The sequence below is a fragment of the Ambystoma mexicanum genome, chromosome 2p (assembly GCF_040938575.1).
Source record: "Ambystoma mexicanum isolate Mex_15411 chromosome 2p, UKY_AmexF1_1, whole genome shotgun sequence".
NCBI lineage: Eukaryota > Metazoa > Chordata > Amphibia > Caudata > Ambystomatidae > Ambystoma > Ambystoma mexicanum.
The window spans coordinates 183904135-183926622 of record NC_090923.1 but is presented as its reverse complement, the minus strand read 5'-3'; positions in this window follow the sequence as shown (position 1 = coordinate 183926622).

The following is a 22488-nucleotide window of genomic DNA, read 5'->3' as shown; positions in this document are numbered from 1 at the left end:
TTCAGTTGCCAAAAATTCGTTTAACCTGCTAGTTACTCCTAGATCCTTGCTAACGTGAGCCTGGGCTAATATTAACTTGATACCACTCACCCTGAACCTCCTAGAGGGAATTAAAAGCATTTTAGCATATTTTTCACTTCATTGCCAGCACATATAAAAGCATTTTGGGCTTGTGGTTAAAACTCTGATCTGTAATCTAAGCTTGCTGGGGTGAACTGAATTACATTTGATTGCATTTCTGAGAACTGTGTGCTTTCCTTCCATTTCCTTGCATTGCATAAAGGGGGGGGGATTGCCAGAGAAAAGTGATTACATTGTTTTGTTGAACGCATATTGAGTATTTTCTGTACTGCATTTTCATTCCACCTTGCATCCATTTGAAACCATAAAGTATTGTTGCTATCTTATCCATCCTATAACCACTCATCATTGATTATAAAGAAGTGTGCTAGTGCCAGACTATCCATTATTGATTACATATCAGATTAAGTGTGATATCCAATTATTAATTTATTATAAAGTGTGATATATATCTATATTGTTTAAATTCTCAAATAAACCTTTTAACTTGCAAAACAGAACTACTTCTTGGCTCAGTGGAGTCAGGGGGATTCCAATAGAGGGGTGTTATATAGGGGTAGTCATCCAGAACACATGAACTGGACATAAAGATATATCAATAAGGGTTTCCATTCAGTATCCCAGACTAGGCATTGACTTAGCTGTAGTGTTGAATTGAATCCTCTTACAAATTGGGGGCTCGTGCCGGACGTTTGGATTAGATTTATCACTTGTGCAGATTAATACAGCGTGCCAGCTGACCAGATACACATATCCGGTCGGATCACACGCTGTGTTACACTGTAAAGCACTCCTCAAAGGAACGCTCTAAGAAAAAGGTCTGTTTTGCAAAAATAAAATACAAACTTCTGTAAGTCAGGCAGGAACTCAAATTCCAGAATGACGACCTTAGTAGACATGAAAATAGCCAGAGAGCACTTCTTACATAAGTTATTTGTGAGAGGTGAGTGGACTCACCAGGACCAGACGGTCTGGTTGCAGGCCATCACGCAACAGGTCACGGAAACAGGGTCAGATTTATGGAGAGATCAGGGTCCCTTACATGTGGCCCTGAGTGAACTATACATGGCTCCTAAGGCTAAGGATGAACAAGACAAGATGGTTAGGATAGCGGCATACCTGTACCTATATATGGGAGACATGCAGGATAAATGTACTGAAAGCCAAGATCTGGCGAATAAGCGACAGATGGCGTTAGAGAAGGTCCAATCTGACCTGGTCTCTTCTGAGCAGAGGCTGCAAGGGAGCCAGGAGTCAGAAAATGAGAGTAGACAGCACATCATTAAAATAAAGAGGAATATGGACATCCTGCAACAGGAAAAGGCAGAACAGGATACCAGATTTCTGGCCTTGCAGAAGGAATACCAAGAAGGTTTGGACTCCCTACTGCAAAACCAGAAAAAGCTGGAGCAACAACTGGACTTCAACAGGGTATGTGCTGAGCAGGTAGTCACCCTGCAAGGCCACCTAGATAGAGTGAAGGCAGAGAGCAACAAACTAATTCTGAAAGACCTGGATACCCAGGCAGAGTTTGATCAGGAGCGCCAAAAAGCTGGTGCCTTTCAACGGCAGAGGGACGACCTGGCAGCACAGATGCAGGCTCTCAGTCAGGAAAGAGACACTTTAGGCCAGGAAGTCTGCCACTTAAAAAGGAAAATGGAAGAAAATCACCTGGCCCACCAGGGACTGGGTGACCTCCAAAAAGAACACCAGGACCTGCTAGAGCACACCAGGAGGGTGGAGGATGCTCTGGCAAGACAGGAGCAGGCCAATAGGGACACAGCTCAGGAGGTAACCCTCCTGCAGCAAAGACTGGCCCAGTGCTATAGGACCAATCAGGAAGCACAGAGGGAAAATGAGGCCCTCTGTCAACACAATGATAGGCTCCAACAACAGGTAGCGATGCAGGAGAGACTGATAGAGTCTAGTAAGGCCTTAACTGAGGAACTGAAGGCACAAATGCAGGCTCTTGCATTGCAACAGGGAGCAGGGGCGGATAGAGATGAGGTTCGCTGGGAAAGGGAAACTCCGGAGCATAACCTCAGGAGCCCTGAGCCCTGAAGTACCAGAGGCCCTCATACCTCTCAGTCCCTGGACTCTGCCACCCCCATGTCCCCTGGCGCACATGAGCACAGGGCCACAGGGATGGCAGATTACTATCCAGCCAGAAGCATGGGGCTCATAGGCCAGTACCACCCAGGAATGGAGGGGCGGGCATCCGGGTATGGGCACCCAAGCACAGTGCAATTTGATGGGGAACCCCAGGTGAGTAGGCCCATTAAGGGCATCCTGAAAACCTCTGCCCAGTTAGGTCAGTGGAGGGGGTACCCATCAAATCCTGGCAGCCAGGAGGGATCTGAAGACTCCTCTGAGCGGTACAGGACACAGGAGACCAGGTCCCCACATTCTGCCAGCCATTCCAAGGCTCGCAGAATCCGGGAAAACCTGGAAGATCTGACGGGAACCTCGGGGAGCAGTGCCTCTGAGTCAGAAGATGAATGGACCAGGGTTACCCGAACCAAAAGGGCCAGTAAGGCAAAAAGGGCCTTGCTTAAGGACCCCTTAAAGCAGATTAAGGCGATCAGGAGTGTCATCACGCCTTATCATAAGAGCGCCAAGTATTCTGTTTGGGAACACTTGGAGCTCTATGAGCAAATGATGGAGACTTTTCATTTGAAGGACAGCCAAAGCTGTATTCAATATGTAAAGTGGACCTTCTCCCGAGAATACTCCAGTTTCTTTGCGGGGCTGGAGGACCAAAATCATTTAAGATGGTCCACCTATAAGGCGGCCATCTTGAAACATTTTTCTGTTCACAGAAATCCCCAAGAGGCTCGCAAGGCAGCCTACAATTTGCAATGTGGGGAGGATCAGGCCCCACAAGAATTTGTGCAAGAACTGAAACGTGCTTTTGCGCAGACCACCAGAAGGGTGCGCACAGACAGTAGAGAATTCATTAATACATTTTTTCATGCCTTGCCCAAATACATAATGACCCAGCTCGTGAGAGATTTTCATGAGAAAAGATCTTTAGAATGGGTCATTGAACAAGCCACCCGCATCTACGAGGTGCAGAAACCGGTGGAAAACAAAAACCAGCCCCAAAACCCCAAAACTAACAGCAGCCCTGCTGCTGCCAAGGTGGCAGAGGTAAAGGTCACCCCCGTTTTAGAGTTGGAGATGGGGGGGCATAAAAACCTACCTGCACCTAATAATGCTAGGCCCAGAAGGTCCTCTGGCCAGTCACAGACAGGGATTCAAGGAGGCAGCCCCACAAATGGGGTCCCTCGCTCTCCTGATTATGTAAGCCCCCGTTACAAGGGAAATAGACCCATCCTGGGTTATGTGTGGACTCCTCCAGCCCAAGGGGGGGGATCCAGCCAAGCACCTAACCCAGGGAACTTCCCTCCTAACTTCCCACCGGAGGGCAGAAATTCTCCAAATCCTGGGCAGAACTTTTTCCCCAGGTATCCACCCAATTTCCAGCCCCAAAATCCTCCACCCTTCTTTCCCCAATTCCCTGAGCCCAGACAACCGAATCCGGGAGATGGGAGGCCAAGGGTGGAGGGGTATCCAAATCTTCCCAACCAGGGATACTACCAAAGAAGGGATAGCTACCCTTCCCGGGATCAGCCCAGGGGAGAAAACAGGGCCCCGTATCAGCCTGAGCAGGTTTCCCAGTTAGAGCGCCAGATTCAAAACATGGCGCGGGATCTGGGTCACATACTGAGGGCTCAGCAGAACCCTCAGATCGGCATGCCGGCGCAGAATGCACCCAATTCTGGACCTGGTGCCCCAGAACAATGACGGGGCAGCACCCCGATAACTCATCGGTTCCCAGGGAGGAGGCACAAGGGGAAGGGGGGTGTAAAGCCTTGGAGGAAGCTTCCTTCCTCACTTGTAAACAGACCCTGGAAAGCCAGGAACCGGAAACAAAATCTCCTGCCCCTGAAAGTCTGCCTCCTAAGGAGCAGAGGGGGGGTAGGAGAAACAAAAGGCCCAAACAGACTCAGTTTGCGGAGGAGGTACAGATCTTCCAATTTGAGGGAGAGGGATCCTCAGAGGATCCTGGGAAAAGGATCTTCTCCTTCAGAGAGGGGGGAACTCCTCCCAAAGAAAAATGGGTCCCTAGGGATGCAAATCCAGACTGGGGAGATGTGGAGACTGAGCTACCGCCGCCCACCATCTCATCCCAGAACCAATCGCAAGAAAATCCCCTGGTTCAAACCCATCCTGGTGACTGCCTCCAAAAAGGGGGGGGCGGCCCGGAACCGGAGCCAGGGGAACCCACAATGGCTCTGATCTCCAGTTGCCAACTTTTTCTTTCAGATTCCCAAGGCTCTCCACAGAATTCTGCCCAAATTTCTTCTCTTGCAATGTCCAAAACCAGAAAGTTAGCCCACCAGTTGTCCAAAAATGTGCATTATCTGTGCCCCCTTGAGGAGAAGGAGGGAAGATACTATGCCCCGGTACAAGTACAGGGGCAGGGTACAATTTTGGCACTGGTGGACACGGGATCTCAAGCTACCCTTCTGTCCAGAAGGGCCTTTGATGAACTGAATGCAGGAAGGGGAGGGAATTACCAAATTCCTCTCACCTCTCTTCCTGGACAACTGCAGAACTTTGACGGGAAGGAAATTCCCGTTGAGGGGACTGCAGACTTGGACATTAAAATTGGGCGACACAAGTTGAAACACCCGGTCATAGTTGTGACTCCAGAGGGCACCCCTTGTTTACTGGGGAATGACCTCCTGAGGAGGTTGTCACCCCTAATAGATTGCGTAAACAAGGTCCTCTGGACCCAGACTAGCCGACCAATAAAATTAAAACAGAGTGTCAACCATGTTAGTTTAAACGGCACCTGCCACATGGTTGAACAAAAATCTGACCAAGTAGAATTTCACTTCCAGAATAGCCAAATTCCAGACGTGACAGTAATAGCAGTAGGACAACAGACTGGTGATGGAGGGTCCTCTCTATTTCTGAAAATCAACCTTCCTTCCAGTCTAAAATGGTACTCCACGCTGGAAGGAAACACTCTGAGATTCTATACTAATCCACAATCAGAAACTCCCACTCCTATAGTCCAGAAGGATGTGAAATCAGCTCAGAGCCTGGCTGATATTCAGCAAATTGGAGAGCAGTTGTTCATCCCTGTCCAATTAAATGATGGGAAGGACTCTGTTCTCGCTCGAGTGTGTGGGAACAACGGTAAGAGCTTCATCAGCGAAGCCATGTTCCGCCAACTCCCAAAAGATCCAGCCATTCCCACATTCAAACTGATAGACAAATGGGAAATGGACCTGGAAGCACCCAATTCCAAACATCTCCTGCCAAGCAGGTGTATGCTCAAAATCTCCATTGGCAACAAGAGCATAGTCCACAATTGTTGGGTCGTGCGAGACGTCCCTGCCGCCTTTTACTTAGGCAGTGACATTCTCAATCGCTTTGCCATTAGTTTGGACCTAATAAACTTCAAAGCTTGGTCCCGATTAGCGGATAATCCCATGGGCTTTGATGATCCAGAAAAAGCATTTAGGTCAGCTCAATTGCTACCTTATGCAGTTGAAATTCAGATCAAAGAGGAAGTCACCATCCCAGAAAGGACCCGACAATTCTCCCTGGAAGTGAAAGTTAAAAGAGGACAACATTTGAAAAACCCTGATGCTTACATACATCTAAACGCTTCTCTCCAACAGCAAGGGTTGGGGGTAAACCCAACACCATTAGTCAACATAGAACATGACACCATTCCAATAGAGGTGGATAACAGCGACTTAAAGAGTATTACTCTAGCTGCAGGCACCATTATTGGAATGGCGGTTGATGACCAACATTTTTCCATCGATTTAGGTAATGAACTGTTAGGGCCAATCCCCAAGGACTGCTTTGACAGTGACAGTGATGACAATACAACACCAGACAGGATTTTTACCCGGCATGGGGGGAACTTCCTGGTGTACACTTCTTGCCCTTATGGTAAGGAAGACGTGACTTGTGACTTCAGGAGGGATGAGGTGATTTTCCAGGTCCATGAGGGCTGCCTTTCCCACCTGAAGCCTCCAGTCCAAATCAGCACTCTGACCAGGGACTCCTCCACCCAGCTGGAGGAGGCCGCTGAAATAGCCAAACCAGAAGTCTTTCCAGGCTTCAGGCAGATGGTGGAAGAGAGAGTCAACCTAGCTGATGCCTGTGTGACTCTGGAACAAAAGCAAAAGTTGAAACAAGTTTTCTTGGATTTCCAAGATCTCTTTGCGGTAGACTCATATGACTGTGGCCGCACTGACATCCACACAACAGCAATCCCCACGGACCCTGGCATGACTCCTGTGTTTGTGAAGCAATATTGCTTGCCTCTCGCATCAATGGAGTCCCTTACTGAAATAATTCAGAACCTTGAGTCCCGGGGAATAATCCGTCCAGTCCACAGCACCTTCAACAATCCGGTGCTGGGAATATTGAAGCCAAACGGCCAGTGGAGACTCTGCGCCGACCTCAGGGAGCTCAACAAACGGGTCCATACTTCCCGATGGCCTCTTCCCTACATTGACCAAGGGCTGGCCCAGATCCAGGGGTCACAGGTATTCACTGCAATAGACCTGACCAATGGATACTGGACTGTGCCTGTCAGTAGGGAGGACCAATACAAGCTGGCTTTTACCTTTGGGGGCCAGCAATACACATGGACCCGGACTCCCTTCGGATACCTCAACTCCGGCAATGAATTCAACATTTTCCTACATAAGGCCATGCCCGACCTGGGTGCGAGGGGTAACCTGGCTTATGTAGATGATGTCCTCATCAAAAGTTCATCTGTGGAGGAACACATAGCGGAGATCCGTTATGTTCTGACCCAGTTGAGGGCCGCCGGAGCAAAACTTTCCTTTCAGAAAGCACAGTGGTGTAGAACCTGTGTTAATTTCTTGGGGCATGAGATTACTCCTCAGGGTCTCTGTCCCCAGGAAAAGAAAGTGGAAGCACTTCAGAAACTGAAAGACCCCACAACTCTGCGGGAACTAAGGAGCCTCCTTGGACTGACTAATTACAGCAGAAAGTTCATTGAGGGCTACGCAGAGATCACCAGACCCCTGATTCATCTCCTGAAGGGGGGGGGGGTCAAGTGGGAATGGGGTCCAGAACAAGCCGAGGCAGTAAGACAACTCAAGAGAAGCCTCTCACAAGCGCCCTGCCTAGCTTACCCTGTCAGAAACAAGGAGTTCTTCCTGGAGACAAGGTTCTCTAATATGTGCTTGACGGCAGTATTATACTAAAAGCATGACAAGGTTAATAAAGTAATCTCCTATGCGAGCAAAACTTTATCCTCTGTGGAGGAAAAATTCAACGATTGTGAGAAGGCACTCCTGGCAACGGTGTGGGCATTGAAGAATTACCGCCCGTTCATCCAGGGGGAACACATCATAGTGGAGACTCCACACCAGCCTCTGCAATATCTCCAAAGTGACAGAATCCGGGCCGGAAATGTGAGTAATTCCTGAATTACTTCCTGGATTCTGTCAATGCAAGGCTTTCCTGTGGAGGTCAGATATGGCCAAAACAAGAAGAGTCCCCTCGCGCAAGGTCTGGCTGACTTGCATGATTGTGCCAGAGAAAACTGTCTCGAGGACGAAAGTCTAAAAATCAAGGACAACACGGAGGCATACCTTAATTCCCCACACAAAGTCTTTGAAGAGGATAAGTGTGAGGGAATGCCCACTGTCTATGTGGATGGATGCTCTTACCATGTTGACAACAACGGGGAGAAAGAACTGGTGGCCGGCGTAGGGAATGCATGGGTGAATGAGTCCCCAGAACCCTCCGCTGGATACAAAATTGGTCCCCGAAGTAGTCAGGTGGCAGAATTGATGGCTGTGCATCAGGCCATCCTCACTGCTGTCCAGCATCAACTCCACGAACTGGTCATAATCACAGATTCGGATTATGTACGGAACGGGTTCGTGGAGCACCTGGTTAATTGGAAAACCAGAGGCATGTTATGTGCTAACAGCAAACCCTTGAAACATGGGAAGTTGATCCAAAACATTGATGATCTGGTCACCTCGAATGAGATGACCATCTATTGGAAAAAGATCAAGGGTCATTCCAAAGTAGAGGGACCAGACAAAACTAGCTGATGAGCTGGCCAAAACCGGGGCCATCCAAGGGGATTGAGTCCCTGTTGGGGGAAATCCAGGTCACTGCTATCACTAGGTCCCAGACAAATGCTCACAATGACCTTTCAATTGCACAATGGAGCAAGGAGACCCCTGATGCTGATTTGATTACAGCTCAGAAGGGGGATCCAATAATTGGTAAGTTTTACCAACACCTTGAGGACCCTGAGAACTTTCCCCTGACGGATAACGATTATATTGGGAAAGAGGACCTAAAAGTGTTGATGAAATGTCCAAAAATGTTCCGAATCCAAGACGGTTTGCTGGTAAGGAAATCCAAAGCTGGCCACGATCAGTGGGTGGTTCCTACCTCATTCCGAAGCCTGATGTTAAGTCACGCCCATGATGCGGCCACCGCCGATCATAGGGGGTTTCACACAACACTGGAAATCTTACGAGAGGTTGCATACTGGCCACACATGGGGCAGGACCTCAACCAATACTTGAAGGGGTGTCTTGTGTGTGCAGAATTTCAGCCATCATCCCTCACGCACCGTGCGCCTCTCCAAAAGAGGGGGATGACACTGCCATGGTCAGATTTACAAATCTATTTTGTAGGCCCTGTGATTCGCTCTGCTAGGGGGAATAAGTACATGTTGACTGTGACATGCTTGTTTACCAAGTGGGTGGAATGTCTCCCAGCCCCAAACTGCAAGGCAGAAACTGCAGCTGCCTTGATGATTAACCACATCTTTTCCCGTTTTGGTCTACCTCAAAGGATTGAGTCAGACAGAGGTAGCCACTTCACCAGTGAAGTAATGACAAAGATGTGGGAGATACTGGGGGTCAAAAGGAAGTTGCATATTGCTTACCGGCCAGCTTCTTCTGGGGCAGTTGAGAGATATAACCGAACCATTGTGAGCATATTAAAGAAGTTTGTGGCAGATTCTGGGCCAAGTTGGGATATCCGATTACCTCTGGTCCTAATGGCCATCAGATCTACCCCTTCATCTGCAACCAAAATGTCACCATTTGAGTTGATGACTGGACGCAAGATGGTGCTTCCGCAGCATTTGCTCTATAGGACCCAAGAGCAGACACTGATAAATGCCTCCACTACTCATGAGTATGTGGAGAATTTAAGGAAACACCTCCAACATGCTTTTGCTTACGCTCAGCGGAATCTAGAAAGATCAGCTGATAGCATGAAGACCCACTATGACCTGAAGACTTCCAGGAAGGAATATCAGGTGGGGGACCGGGTCTATCTATACAATTTCCAAAGGAACCAGGCAAAACAGCGGAAATTCTTGCCTACATGGAAGGGACCCTTTGAGATCATCGATAAGATCTCCCCTGTGGCCTACAAAATCCACATCCCCAAAGGTCCTTTGGCAGCGGGGGAAGACAAGTGGGTCCACATAAACCAGTTGAAATGTTGCCATCCCAGGCACACTCTGCAACAACTGGAGGAATCCTCTGGAATCCTAGCGGGTACTGTCTCAGACTAATTCAGTTCCAACCATAAAACATACCACATCTAGTCTCTAAAATATTGTGATTTGCATGAAACTGTCTCTTAGTTATACTGTTTTTTTTTCAAAATAAGAATGTAATGTTTCGTTATGATGAAATTTATATGCCACCCCACTATATCAATGGTGGGGAAGAAATGTCCATGAATAGGTATTGCCGCTCTTCCTTTGTCGTCCTAGGAGAAAGAAAACCTGGAGACGGGCCAAGGAGGACTATCCGGAGACCGGGAGCAGAGACGCAACGGGCCCGGGGTACCGCCCAATCTTCCCATCAGGACCGGCGAGGAGAACCGATCGATCCGACCGGATGGAGGAAAAGATGCTGAACTGTGCCATCTATTGGAAGAAGATGAGGAAACATCCCAGGTCTTGCGAGTCCCATCAGTGAAACAGAATGGCCATCATTTTCTTAAATCCCAAAAAGGGGTGCAGTACCAGTACTCACCACTATCAAAAAGCCGGCGTTTTAAAACACCAGATTTTACTTTTTTGTGTAAAACTGAATAAATGAACCCAAGGCAAGCCAAAGAAAGACTTACTGAGAGGTGGATACAATGTAAAGTTATTTCTGAAGTGACTTGAAGGTTTATAACAAGACTGGCTGAGCTGTGGATTTCAGCAGTTTAAGTAAATTTGGACTGAAAGACACTAAAAATCTAAATGTTTAAAAGAAATGAGTGACCTACTTTGAGTGTCACATAGGTTGCAATTGTTTAAATGTCATAGTTTTAAACTTAGAATCAGCATTCTAGCTGCATATGTAAACATTGTCTTGACTTAAACTGGGTAACAAAAAGTGACATTTTATCTGAAACCTGGCTTAAGGAACTGAATTCTGCCCACCAGATACCCCCGACAGGAGATGAAACTTGAGTCACAGCTGTGTTCCCAGGCCTATCTGCCTTTTGCTGGCCACACTAAGGATATGCCATCTCTCTGATAATTGAATTAAGAGGAGCCCCCACAGAATACAGGATCTCTGAACAAAGCCCTGTCCTGACTCAGGCAAATGTTTTATTGGCGGGAGTCGTAAATGAAGCTTCCTCCTGGAAGGACAGGGGAGGAGCACTGCCTGTGAGAGCAAGCTGGCTTGGCAGAACTGGAAAAACCAGAAATTCAACCTTGTGCTGGGGGGAAACCACACCCCTTTGGGGCCAGAACATAACTCTAAAAAGATGAATAACTCATAGTACGGACTTGTGAAAATTATTTAAATGATAGCATAATTCTTGTGATTTTTCTGCCCACATTTTAAGACGTGTTAGGACCCGGTGGTATGTTCAGGGGGGTTTTAGCGGAAAAGAGGATATTACTCTAAATGTATGCATGTTAAAAATCTGACACTTCATCAATTAATGTCCATACTCCTTGCGCACATGTGTGTAGATTTGGGGTAATGTCCGGTATTGCAAAATCAGTTAAAAAGTGAAATATGTGCCATTTCTGAATGCAAGCCCCCAGGAAGAGCAGAGTTTGAACAGGGGATACCTCCTGTGATATGTGAGGGGTGCATGTAATTTTAAACAAATGTGTACCTGTGCAAATATGTTTTTTGAGCAAATATAGATTGTGTGTAAAGTTGACAGGAGGAGTGGACTTTCTGCAGGCTGTAAAATGACATCGCTCTGACTCACAGTTCCTTCCCCAATCATGGGAGAGGGGAGAATTGGGCCAATGGCAAGTGTAGAGGGGTAGGGTCTAGTGATGCTGCACACACACCCATTTTCAAAACACATAAAAGCAGACAGGCAGGACAGATAGGGACCTTCAAATCCATTTGCTGCTGGAAGCTCTGCCGGGAAAATCCATACTTTACCTCCATCAATCTCTAGAGAAAGCTGTGCAGAAAGATCCAGACTTCAAATCCATCAATTTCCAGAACCAGAGAGAGAGCAGAGCTGACCCAGATCACTGTTAGCAGAACCAGAGACCCAGACCAGACCAGCAGAGTAGAGCTGACCCAGATCACTGTGAAGTGCAGAGATCAGAGTCCAGTCTAAAACCTGACCAGATCCGTGGCGAGGCCCATTTAATTCAAAAATATAGTGTGAGTACCTAGCAGAACTGTGCAGAACCAATCTCTTAGTTAAAATAATATAATTCAATCCTATTTTAATCTAAGTAGAACTGTCTCCTAACTGTCACCTGTCATTTGTAAAGCTGTCACTTGTCATTTTCTAGTTGCAAGCTGCACTTGTCTTTTTGAACTTTAAAATTTCAAATCTGAAAAACGACCTTCACAAAATCGCTCATATCTCCGCGACCGTTTGTGCTAGAGACTTGCAGTAACTTTCATCTGGAAGCTGAGATCCTAGCCTGTCCTATGACCCCAAAAGGATAGTGATAGTCCTTGTAGTTCCTCTGTAATCGCGCCCGGCGCACTCGCGAATTTTACCGCGATTTGCCAATTTCTCCACGTGTAAAAATCTGCTGCTGCTTGCTTTCAGTTGCCAAAAATTCGTTTAACCTGCTAGTTACTCCTAGATCCTTGCTAAAGTGAGCCTGGGCTAATATTAACTTGATACCACTCACCCTGAACCTCCTAGAGGGAATTAAAAGCATTTTAGCATATTTTTCACTTCATTGCCAGCACATATAAAAGCATTTTGGGCTTGTGGTTAAAACTCCGATCTGTAATCTAAGCTTGCTGGGGTGAACTGAATTACATTTGATTGCATTTCTGAGAACTGTGTGCTTTCCTTCCATTTGCTTGCATTGCATAAAGGGGGGGGGGATTGCCAGAGAAAAGTGATTACATTGTTTTGTTGAACGCATATTGAGTATTTTCTGTACTGCATTTTCATTCCACCTTGCATCCATTTGAAACCATAAAGTATTGTTGCTATCTTATCCATCCTATAACCACTCATCATTGATTATAAAGAAGTGTGCTAATGCCAGACTATCCATTATTGATTACATATCAGATTAAGTGTGATATCCAATTATTAATTTATTATAAAGTGTGATATATATCTATATTGTTTAAATTCTCAAATAAACCTTTTAACTTGCAAAACAGAACTACTTCTTGGCTCAGTGGGGTCAGGGGGATTCCAATAGAGGGGTGTTATATAGGGGTAGTCATCCAGAACGCATGAACTGGACATAAAGATATATCAATAAGGGTTTCCATTCAGTATCCCAGACTAGGCATTGACTTAGCTGTAGTGTTGAATTGAATCCTCTTACAATATCCAGTCAGGAATGTGTGCCACACCCTGCCACACACACAAATGCATGCTGAGTGCCAATCCCAATACCAACACACGGGCAACATAACACAACCGTGCCCATGTAACCCAACACACAGACCCCATATCAATGGCATGCCACCTGCAATTCATTGATATCCTACATGCCCCCTCAGAACATCAATTGCCACACCCCTGTAATAAATGGATGCATGAATGTATGAATATATCACAGCGCAATAGTATGTCGCTGGCATGTGACACCATCACTGATGACCTGCATCTCTTCTAACCCCCAGGCACCGATGAGGAAGATGCCACTCAGGAGAGGGGCGCAAGGGCATCAACATCATGCCATGGGACAAGGGCCACCGCCACCACCACCCCCCAGCCAGAGAAACAGGCCAGACCAACAGGCAGTGTGCCAGACCGGGTTGAAACCCAGCAAAAAACACCTGCTGCCAGTGTGGCCCACACACATCAAGACCAGCAGCAGCCACCCACAACAGTGGGAGGAGTTTCCGTTCCTGCACTACCAACCACCGCAGACGTTGCGGATGCTAATATGGACACCAAGGGTGTCACGGTCGTGTCCACTACATCCACCCCAAGCCCCCTGATCACCCCCCCACTCCATATGGAGGCCGACAGCAGTGACGATCGCTGCCTCCACGACTCCAACCTCAGAGATTGCAACATGTGCCTCTTTGGGGAGGACAGCACCCTGGATGTGGGCCCCACGCATGCACCATCCACTACCCCGGCTACCACCACCCCGGCCACCAGCACTCCAGCTACCACCAACACCTTTGAGGCTCGCCTATCGAGGGTGGAGGCACGACAGGAGTCAATGCTAGATCTCATGCGGCAGTATATTGCCATTGGGGAGGACACCAGGAGGGCCATCGCTACTGCCATTGGGGAGACCACAGCAGCCATCGCTGCAAACACTGCTGCCGTTAACGCGCCTGCAATTCTCATGAGGGTCTGTCTGGAGGAAGTGACGCAAGTCCTAACGTCCATCCTGCTCCATATGCAGTGGCCACGCCTTGGAGCAGGCGTGGAACCTGCCTCTGACACGTCCTCAGCTACAACACCTTCAACCTCAGCCCCCACAAGCCCTGTGCGGATGACCCGGAGGAGTGCACGGCACTCTGAGATGCCACCCCCGGATACCAAAAAGGCCAAGAAGTAGAGTGGCCAGACAATGGCCGTTGGACACATGGTCGTTGGTGAAGGGAACAATCATTAGAGTACATTTGGGGACATTTGGGGTTTGTAGGGTGGGTTAGGGAGTTCACTCGGGGTTATTGGGGTTTGTAGGGTGGATTAGGGAGTTCACTGGGGGTTATTGGGATTTGTAGGGTGGGTTAGGGAGTTCACTGGGGGTTATTGGGGTTTGTAGGGTGGATTAGGGAGTTCACTGGGGGTTATTGCGGTTTGTAGGGTGGGTTAGGGAGTTCACTGGGGGTTGGGGAGGGAGTGTTCACATTGTTGCCTGTTTGAAAAATACACCTGTTGTGTGCCAAAAATTCAATGGCTGGACATTCTTAATTTTGTGCATGTACATTTAATGTGTGATGGTGTTCAGTGGCCAACTCCCAACAATACAAGTGTGCATGTCCACATGGAGCCAGTGTGTGACTGACACATGTCTATCATAGTCCCTGTGTTTCAGAAGTATTCGTGAATTAGTGCTTGGCGTACAGCATGGCCATCCCGTGCATCACATACTGGCAGGGGGGCTACTTCACCTCCGTCTCGATCCTCATCATCCTCACCCGGGCCATGCATGTCAATGTCAGGTGGCAGTGGTACATTTGTCCGGACGCACATGTTGTGCAACATGAGTCAGGCCATGGTGATCTTTGCCACCTTCTCAGGCCTACATAGGAGTGCCCCACCAGACCTGCTGAGGCAGCGGAACCGCGCCTTCAACAGGCCAAAGGTCTGCTCAATCACAACACGGGTATGGGTGTGCACACAATTGTACTTCTCTTCATGGCAGTTCTGCGGGTTCCGCACAGGGGTAAGTAGCCACGGCCTCAAGGGATATCCTCCATCACCTGCAAGGAGATACAAATAGGTGTGTGTCACTCTGAACTGCCACCTTCAGGGAGCACAGTCATGGCGGCAGCTATTTGGTGTGGGCATGCACATGTCCCTGTACGCATACAAATATTTCACCTAGATGCAATCTATACTGTCATGAGGTGTGGTAGTCTGGATGGTGTTCAATAGATGATGCAGGGTATAATCATGCATGCTGAGGCAGATGTGCTGTGGTAGTGCAACAATGTTTAGCCTCCAATTCATGCTGTTCATTTTTCACTATGCATGGTCACACTGACCACAGTGCCACAGTTGCCATCCTGTTCATTCATGCATTGCTTGCCATCACCTGGAGGCCTGGTTGTGCCTCTTACTTGTTGTCATCGATATGCATTATTTGTGATATGTGGCCCAGTGATGTGTCATGTTCTGTTTGTCCGGTTCAGGTCAGTAGTGTTTAGCTCTGCATGCATTCTCCAATCACCGGCTATTACCACCCAGGTGCAGTATGCCCCCCCTTTCCCACCCAGGTGCAGTATGCCCCCCTTTCCCACCCAGGTGGAGTATGCCCCCCCTTTCCCACCCAGGTGCAATATTACCACCGCTTTCCCACCCAAGTGCAGTATGCCCCCCCGTTATGCATCCCTATACATCAGTACCCCAAAGCACTGCCATGGGACAGTTGTGCAACTCACCAAGCAGCCAGGCACGTGGTCCAGCATGTCGCTCCATGTGACGGGGAAGCGTGGAGTTGCGCAGTACCATGGCATCATGTGTTGATGCTGGAAATCGGGCGCAGCAATGTGTGATGATCTTGCTGGAGTCACATAACATTTGCACATTGATGGAGTGGTATTGCTTGCGATTGCGGTACACCGCCTCTATGGCATGGGGGACTACCAATTCCACATGGGTGCAGTCGAGGGCACCAACACAATTGGGCATGCCTGCCAGTGCATGGAAGCCTACTTTGGTATCGGCTATCTCCTGGGCAGTCCGTGGTAGGGATATGTGACTGCTTGCATGCTTCAGGAGGGCATCCAGCACTTGGTTCAACATGTGTGAAAATAGTGGCTGTGAAATGCCATGCAGCTGGCCCACTGTGTGTTGGTAGGTGCCTGTGGCCAGGAAGTGTAGCACAGACACCACCTTTAGTAGCGGGGGGATGGCAGTGCGTATTTCTATGAGGCTGGCAATGTTGTTCTGTATCATGTCCACTATGGTGGTGATGGTGTCACGGTCCAACCGGTACAGGGTGTGGATCTGCTCAGGGGTTAGGTTAAAAGGGCTGGGTCTGGTGCGAGGGATTGGTGGTTGCCTATGAGGCACTGCGAACTGCGCTGGTGGTAATTGCTGGGCCTGTCTCACCCTCCTTCTCCTCCTGCATCTCCTCTGTGCTGCCTGTTGTTGCTGCTGTAGTTGCTGTTGTTGTTGTTGTTGCTGTTGTTGCTGTAGTTGTAGCAGTATGGGCATGTCCTCCAGCACCATGATTGCAACAGCTAGTGGTAGCATTTTGGTGTTGGAAGGGGTGTGGTGTGTGGGTGTGCTCATTTTATACTGGCCCATCCTCCATTGACTCCACCTGTGGGGATTTTGTGCACCTGTGACAGTTGCCTTGTATCCTGATTGCTGTTTGCGGATGGTCCGCGATGCTTGTATGGGTGGCATCGCGCGGCCCGTGGATACCGGCTTCGTGATGCTGGTATTTGCATGTCTGCGTGGGTTGGGATTACCTCCTAGTACCGGCATACCGGTATTTGCTCCCCGGAGGGGCGCGTGTACGCGGCCATGCCGCTATTAATGGCACCGTTATTTAGGGTGCCGCAAATAGCGGGTTGACGGGTCGTGATGCACCGGAGCGGTAAGCGATGTCGGTAATCCATTACCGGCATTGTTTTCCGCTTACCACCAACCTCGTAATGAGGCCCATTGTATCTATCCTAAACATTTTAGTGCAAGATACAAGTGAAAGTTGGCATTTACCCTTAGTTTTAATCGCCCGTCTTAGCATGCCAGTGACCGCCACCAACATTTCCCATTTGAATTGATGACCAGGAGGAAAATGATACTACCCCAAATCTATGTTATATGTCTCATGAACAAGTATTAGTAAGTACATGCACAAAACATGAATATGTGGACTATCTTAGATATTGCCTTCAACATGAATTTACTTATGTTAACAATAATCTATGGAGGTTGTCTCTCTTAGCCTGACAAAACCTACTATGACCTAAAAGAAACCAAAGGAATATGCTTTAGGGGATACATCTATCACTACAGTTTCCATTTTTAGAGGGATAAAAACAAGTAGCAGTAGTTCCTACCTTCCTGGAGATGCCTGGACATCGTTATCGATAAATTATCTCCTGTAGGGTACAGAATTCTACTTCAAAATAAATAAAAAATTGGAAGAAAGATGAGTGAATATTAACCATTAATATAGCTGTTGTCCTAAATCCAGAATTGAGAAACCTCCATAATATATGGGAATATAGAGGATACAAATCTCTTGTAATTTTTGTACCCAAGATGGCATACTCACAATAGCAGGAGGTATGTGTGATTAAGAACAACTGACAGTAAGATCGTCTGCTCCCAGGGTAAAGAACACGACTGTAAAGGGAAGATACCTAAATCCCTCTAGGCACCTAATGCTTTCTTCCAGATCTTTACCCACCGGTGAATATTGAGCGCAGGGCACTTTGAGGCCCCAAATCAAGGATCGTCAAAAGACAAAGCTCTGCGATGACCACGACATATCAATTGGAGCCCAAAAGGAGAGGAACACAATACATGCCTATGGGAGTTCAAAAAGATAAATAATTGCAAGCTATTTTAAAGTCATCAAAGAGCGTAGTTTTAACCTTCAGAATAATCTATACCCCCTTCAATGTTAGTTGTGGGAATAAACAAAATCTTGACCAGACCGGGAGAAAAGTTCCACTGACCTGCATTGACACATTCTGAAGAATATAGGTTTTGACTGAGACTAATAACATCAAAGTAAAAAAAATGTAAACAAGGAAATGAACTGGCTTGCCTTCCAGAAATTATTATCATTGATTATGGTGGCAAATCGGACATCTGAAGAGGGATTTTCCAGACCAATAGGATGAGATAAAAAAGAAAGCATAATATTTGTTTTTCTGAAAGCGAACTTTCCCAATAAAGTTTTATGTTAATACAATAACAGAATGGGAAAGCCGGCACTAATATGTGTCCAAAAGCTAGAACGGTATTCTATTACAATATAGCATTTGAAATTATACACATTTTTTGGTGAAGTGTTACATTCAATTTTTCGCTTTTAATCCTGCACTGAAAATAAGGAGACACGTGAAAATATAGAGGTTTTCCTCATGACCGCCCAATACACCTGGGATTTTTTAATCCTTTTTGATGCCAAAACAGCTTTAAGGGGAAAAACGAATTATTGGTTAAACTTGTGGAACTATATGACAGGACCAAGCCATATATGAATATGGTTTTTCCCCTTCTGTAATGGCTTGGCAGGTTGAAAGGCGATGGTCTGGAGGGGTGCTGTATGGGAGGACAGGTCTTTAGGACCCCTCTCCCCCACATTTCTCACCTACGTGAGGCTCACAACTCGTCGGCAGCCCCCATGCACCTGGGCCCAGGAGTCAGGGTGGCTGCAGATCGTACGTGAGGCTGCACGGCTCGCCTTGTAGAATAACAGACACCATTTTGTAACACACTGAGACTCCATTTTGAGTATACTGAACCCAGGCCTCAGTAGAACAGCCTGCGTACAAACGCTGCAGCTCAGCCCCCACTTGACCGCGCACAGAGAGTCCTGCACTTCCCCCAGCCTCCACCCCATGGCAGATCCGCTGAAGGCCCGTTCTCACAAGCAACTAGACGCGAACAAGTAACAGAACAAACACTGTATCATTTACCTTCCACAGTACATCATTGCCCTAGAGGTGACCAGACTTTTAGTTGGGGTCTGGGAAAGAACAAAAGTCGTCCATATCAAGTATACCCTGACGCTGTGCGTAACCCCTGCCCTTGTGATATATGGTGCTCATGACCCCATCCCAGTTCCCCCAGATGAAGGGTTGAACATAAATGTTGCTAAGATGTGTGTTAAAAAGTGTTAAAACGTATAATGCCAGTTACTCTTATTAAAGCGAGGTGACCCCCGCTCACCCCAGGACACGTTTGTGTTCTGATGCCTAACGTATGGCCACTAAAAAATCCGCCTTGTACCGACCAATGTTTGCTTATACTGTAAAAAGGGTAACGAAAAAGCAATATATAAAATGCTTGCATATGATGTGATAGAAAATGCATGGGAGCCACCTATGGGACTGAGCATTTTTTACTGTAATCAAAATGTTAGATTAACACGTTGTTTCCTTGCTCCTGAGTATATAACCCAACCTGGTAATACCTCACGCTTTTGTATGTTCACCGACCTCATGAGTTGCAAGCATCAGACTGACTAACGTTATGTAATGTATGCGCCAATGAAAAACTTCCATTTCATGAACCTAGTAATGTGAGCACATAGGAACGGTAGAAATGTGCACTGTACCTAATGCCCCCCAGCCCTAGCAGTCCGTTCTTTCTAATAGTATCTGTGCAGCCCAGTGAATAGAGATTCGCACAAAGTTACAAGGCCATCTCCCCCTCCTCCCGCCAAGGCCCGCCGGGGCTTGCTGGTGTTCGAACCACACAGCTTCGCCTCCCTGCATTCCTGCTTGACCCACATCACGTATTTACCTCCCCATGTCAGAGGCCGGCATACAACCGCTGCGTACTGCCATGGCCAGGCCAAGTGAATTACGAGCCACTCGGTACCAAATCCCGCTGCCTTTGAGGTGCCAGCTATGCACCCCCACTGACCTAATGGTATTTTAGTTCACCCCAAATTCAACTAACCACGAAGACAGTTATCCGTCCATGTACAAACATCCCGCAGAGACATCATTTACTACATCTAACAGGATAAAACGATGAAGGTATTTTGACCCGTGCCCCCTGATAAGACACCTGGACCCATAAGACTGGACCCTTTGTTAATGACAACTTTACGATGATGTATGAAGGAAGCCTCGTATTGCATACTGTTTTCCTGTGTCCCCACCCAGGTATTAGATTGATGTGTTAAAGGTTTTACATAACAACTTGGTATAGATGAGTGTGATGAATGTGTATGAATGGCCACAAGGGCAAGTTTCTAGGACTAAAGTGGTGAATCTCGGTTGACAGCCAGTGCCCTGGAGCTCCACCCCAACGAGCCCAGCTGACCCAAGCACTTTGTGATGCCACCACGTGGATCCCTGCCAATCATGGAGCACTGAGCATAGAGTTAACATAGCAGCTAGACGTCGCCATCCAATCCCCAAGACTATGTGGCCCCTATAGTTTAGCTCATGCATGACGTGTATTTGTAATATAAATGACTGTCTTTGCTATTGTCAGAAAGAGTGCTCTCAGAGTTTGCAGAGTCCTTTGCATGCCCTATATCGAGTTAGATAAAAAACCTTTTTATCTCAACTGCACTTGGTCGTGTTCTCATTCCCTCCTGTGGTGTTTCCTTTACTGCCTCTCACTGAAGGGGGTCAACTGCCTTATTGGGGGACGCTTACTTTCAGTGCCCAGAGCTGTGCCTGTATTTATTATTGTTTCAAAACCTTCCAGTCATCACTGTTTGGCTTTGTTTGCTACATGACTTACGCCATGGAAGAAGAATGCACAAAACACAGTCAGTGTTGGCAAAATAAGTTTGTCTGTGGAGCTGAGTTACTGCAATGAAGTAGACTAATCCCAAGCAACATTCCAGGTTTTCTACAGTCAAATCCATGCTGAGAAGAAAAATAAATAGCAAACATACTTGCCGAAAAGTGACCTGTATTTTCTTTTATTTTTATTGTTTATTTGTATTTGGTTTACCTTTATAAACATATATACATTAAAGATAAAAGCAAGGCGAACAGAAAAAAAAATACAGTGTAAAAGGTCTAAAAAAAGCTAAAAACAATCATTCATTCTAAACACGCTAAAACGATACAATTTCATAAAAGGTTATGTCATGATTTACAATTAAGACAATTAAAACACATGAGGCACCTGCTTGGGAGGAGACAAACCGAATCTCTATGATTTACATGACTGAATCCTACACCACACACGAGCATGGATATGTTTCAGACATAACAAACGCTATAATTAGGACTCCTCGCAACTAATAAACTTAACATAAAACTAGACATACAAATTGCCATATTAACACTGAAGTGCAAAAATGCATAATGACATCTGGACTACATCATTATTGCTGAATGAGCATATTCAAAGCAACTATAAAGTCGGATGTTGTTACACCATAAAGTTACTACCTGTTCCTACTGACGAATGTGCCCAAGGAAGTACTCTTGATGGCGCAATCTATTGTTTGTCATTTTTCAACCTCGTTTAATTTTTCTTGAATTAACTATAGAATACGAGTGAGAGCCCTACATGCATCGTAACCACAATAAATTACCTGAGAAATGTGAATCATCAAAAAAATCTTTAGCAAAGCACACTTTTCTCAGGTTTTCCAAATAGTTGCAAAATATAACAAGGTGTTTTAATGTTTCCGGCTCATCACACCGCGCACAGAATCGACATGTACCATCAGAGGGTCCTGCCTTGTTTGTGAGCCAATTCTTGGTCCGGACATTAGTAGGAAACACATTTAATTTGAATCTAAGATAGAGATTTCGAGCCTTGTTACAGGGAAAACACACCAAATATGACAGGCGTGGGTGTTGACTGTGTCTAAATTTCGCGTATTCTTTCTAGGACTTATATCCCGCAATGCAATCAGTTGTATTTGCCCAATCTTCTTGAAAGTACCTTTTTTTGACGAAAGCGGGACGCACACAGAGGTCTATAGGCTCCATCGCTATTAGACGAAGTATGGATTTCATTTTACTAGCGAGAAGAGGCTGGGTGGACATTGGACAACATTTTTGCAAGATCCTCGTACAATGAGTTGGCAGGAGGATGAAACGTTTTTTGTGTAATTTAAAAAAAAAACATTTTTATTTTTTTATTTATTGTATATGGTTTACAAAATAAACCTTTACAATTACATTCGATAAGAAAAGAAAAGAACAATAAAATGCACATATACATACATTACAATAGATTTCATTAAAGATACATTACAACCCCAGGATCCTTCTTCTAAGAGTAGAAAACATAAAACAGACCAATAAACTCAGTGCAGGATTAACACCAATACAAAATTCCAAGTCATACTTCCCTCTGCGTGCAAAAATATCAATAAGAGATCAAATTTATATACATATACAGTACATTAGATGGAATAAAAGGATTAGAAATTCATTACACAGGTAGAGCATAGAGAAGGCGCATACAAATCTAATGATTTAATGAAAATCCGCCACCGCAAGTCCATCTTCAGTTTTAGAGATAGAAAGACAGTGAGACCAAATAAGATGTTCTGCCCCCAAGAGTGCCAGAGTATTGAATCTG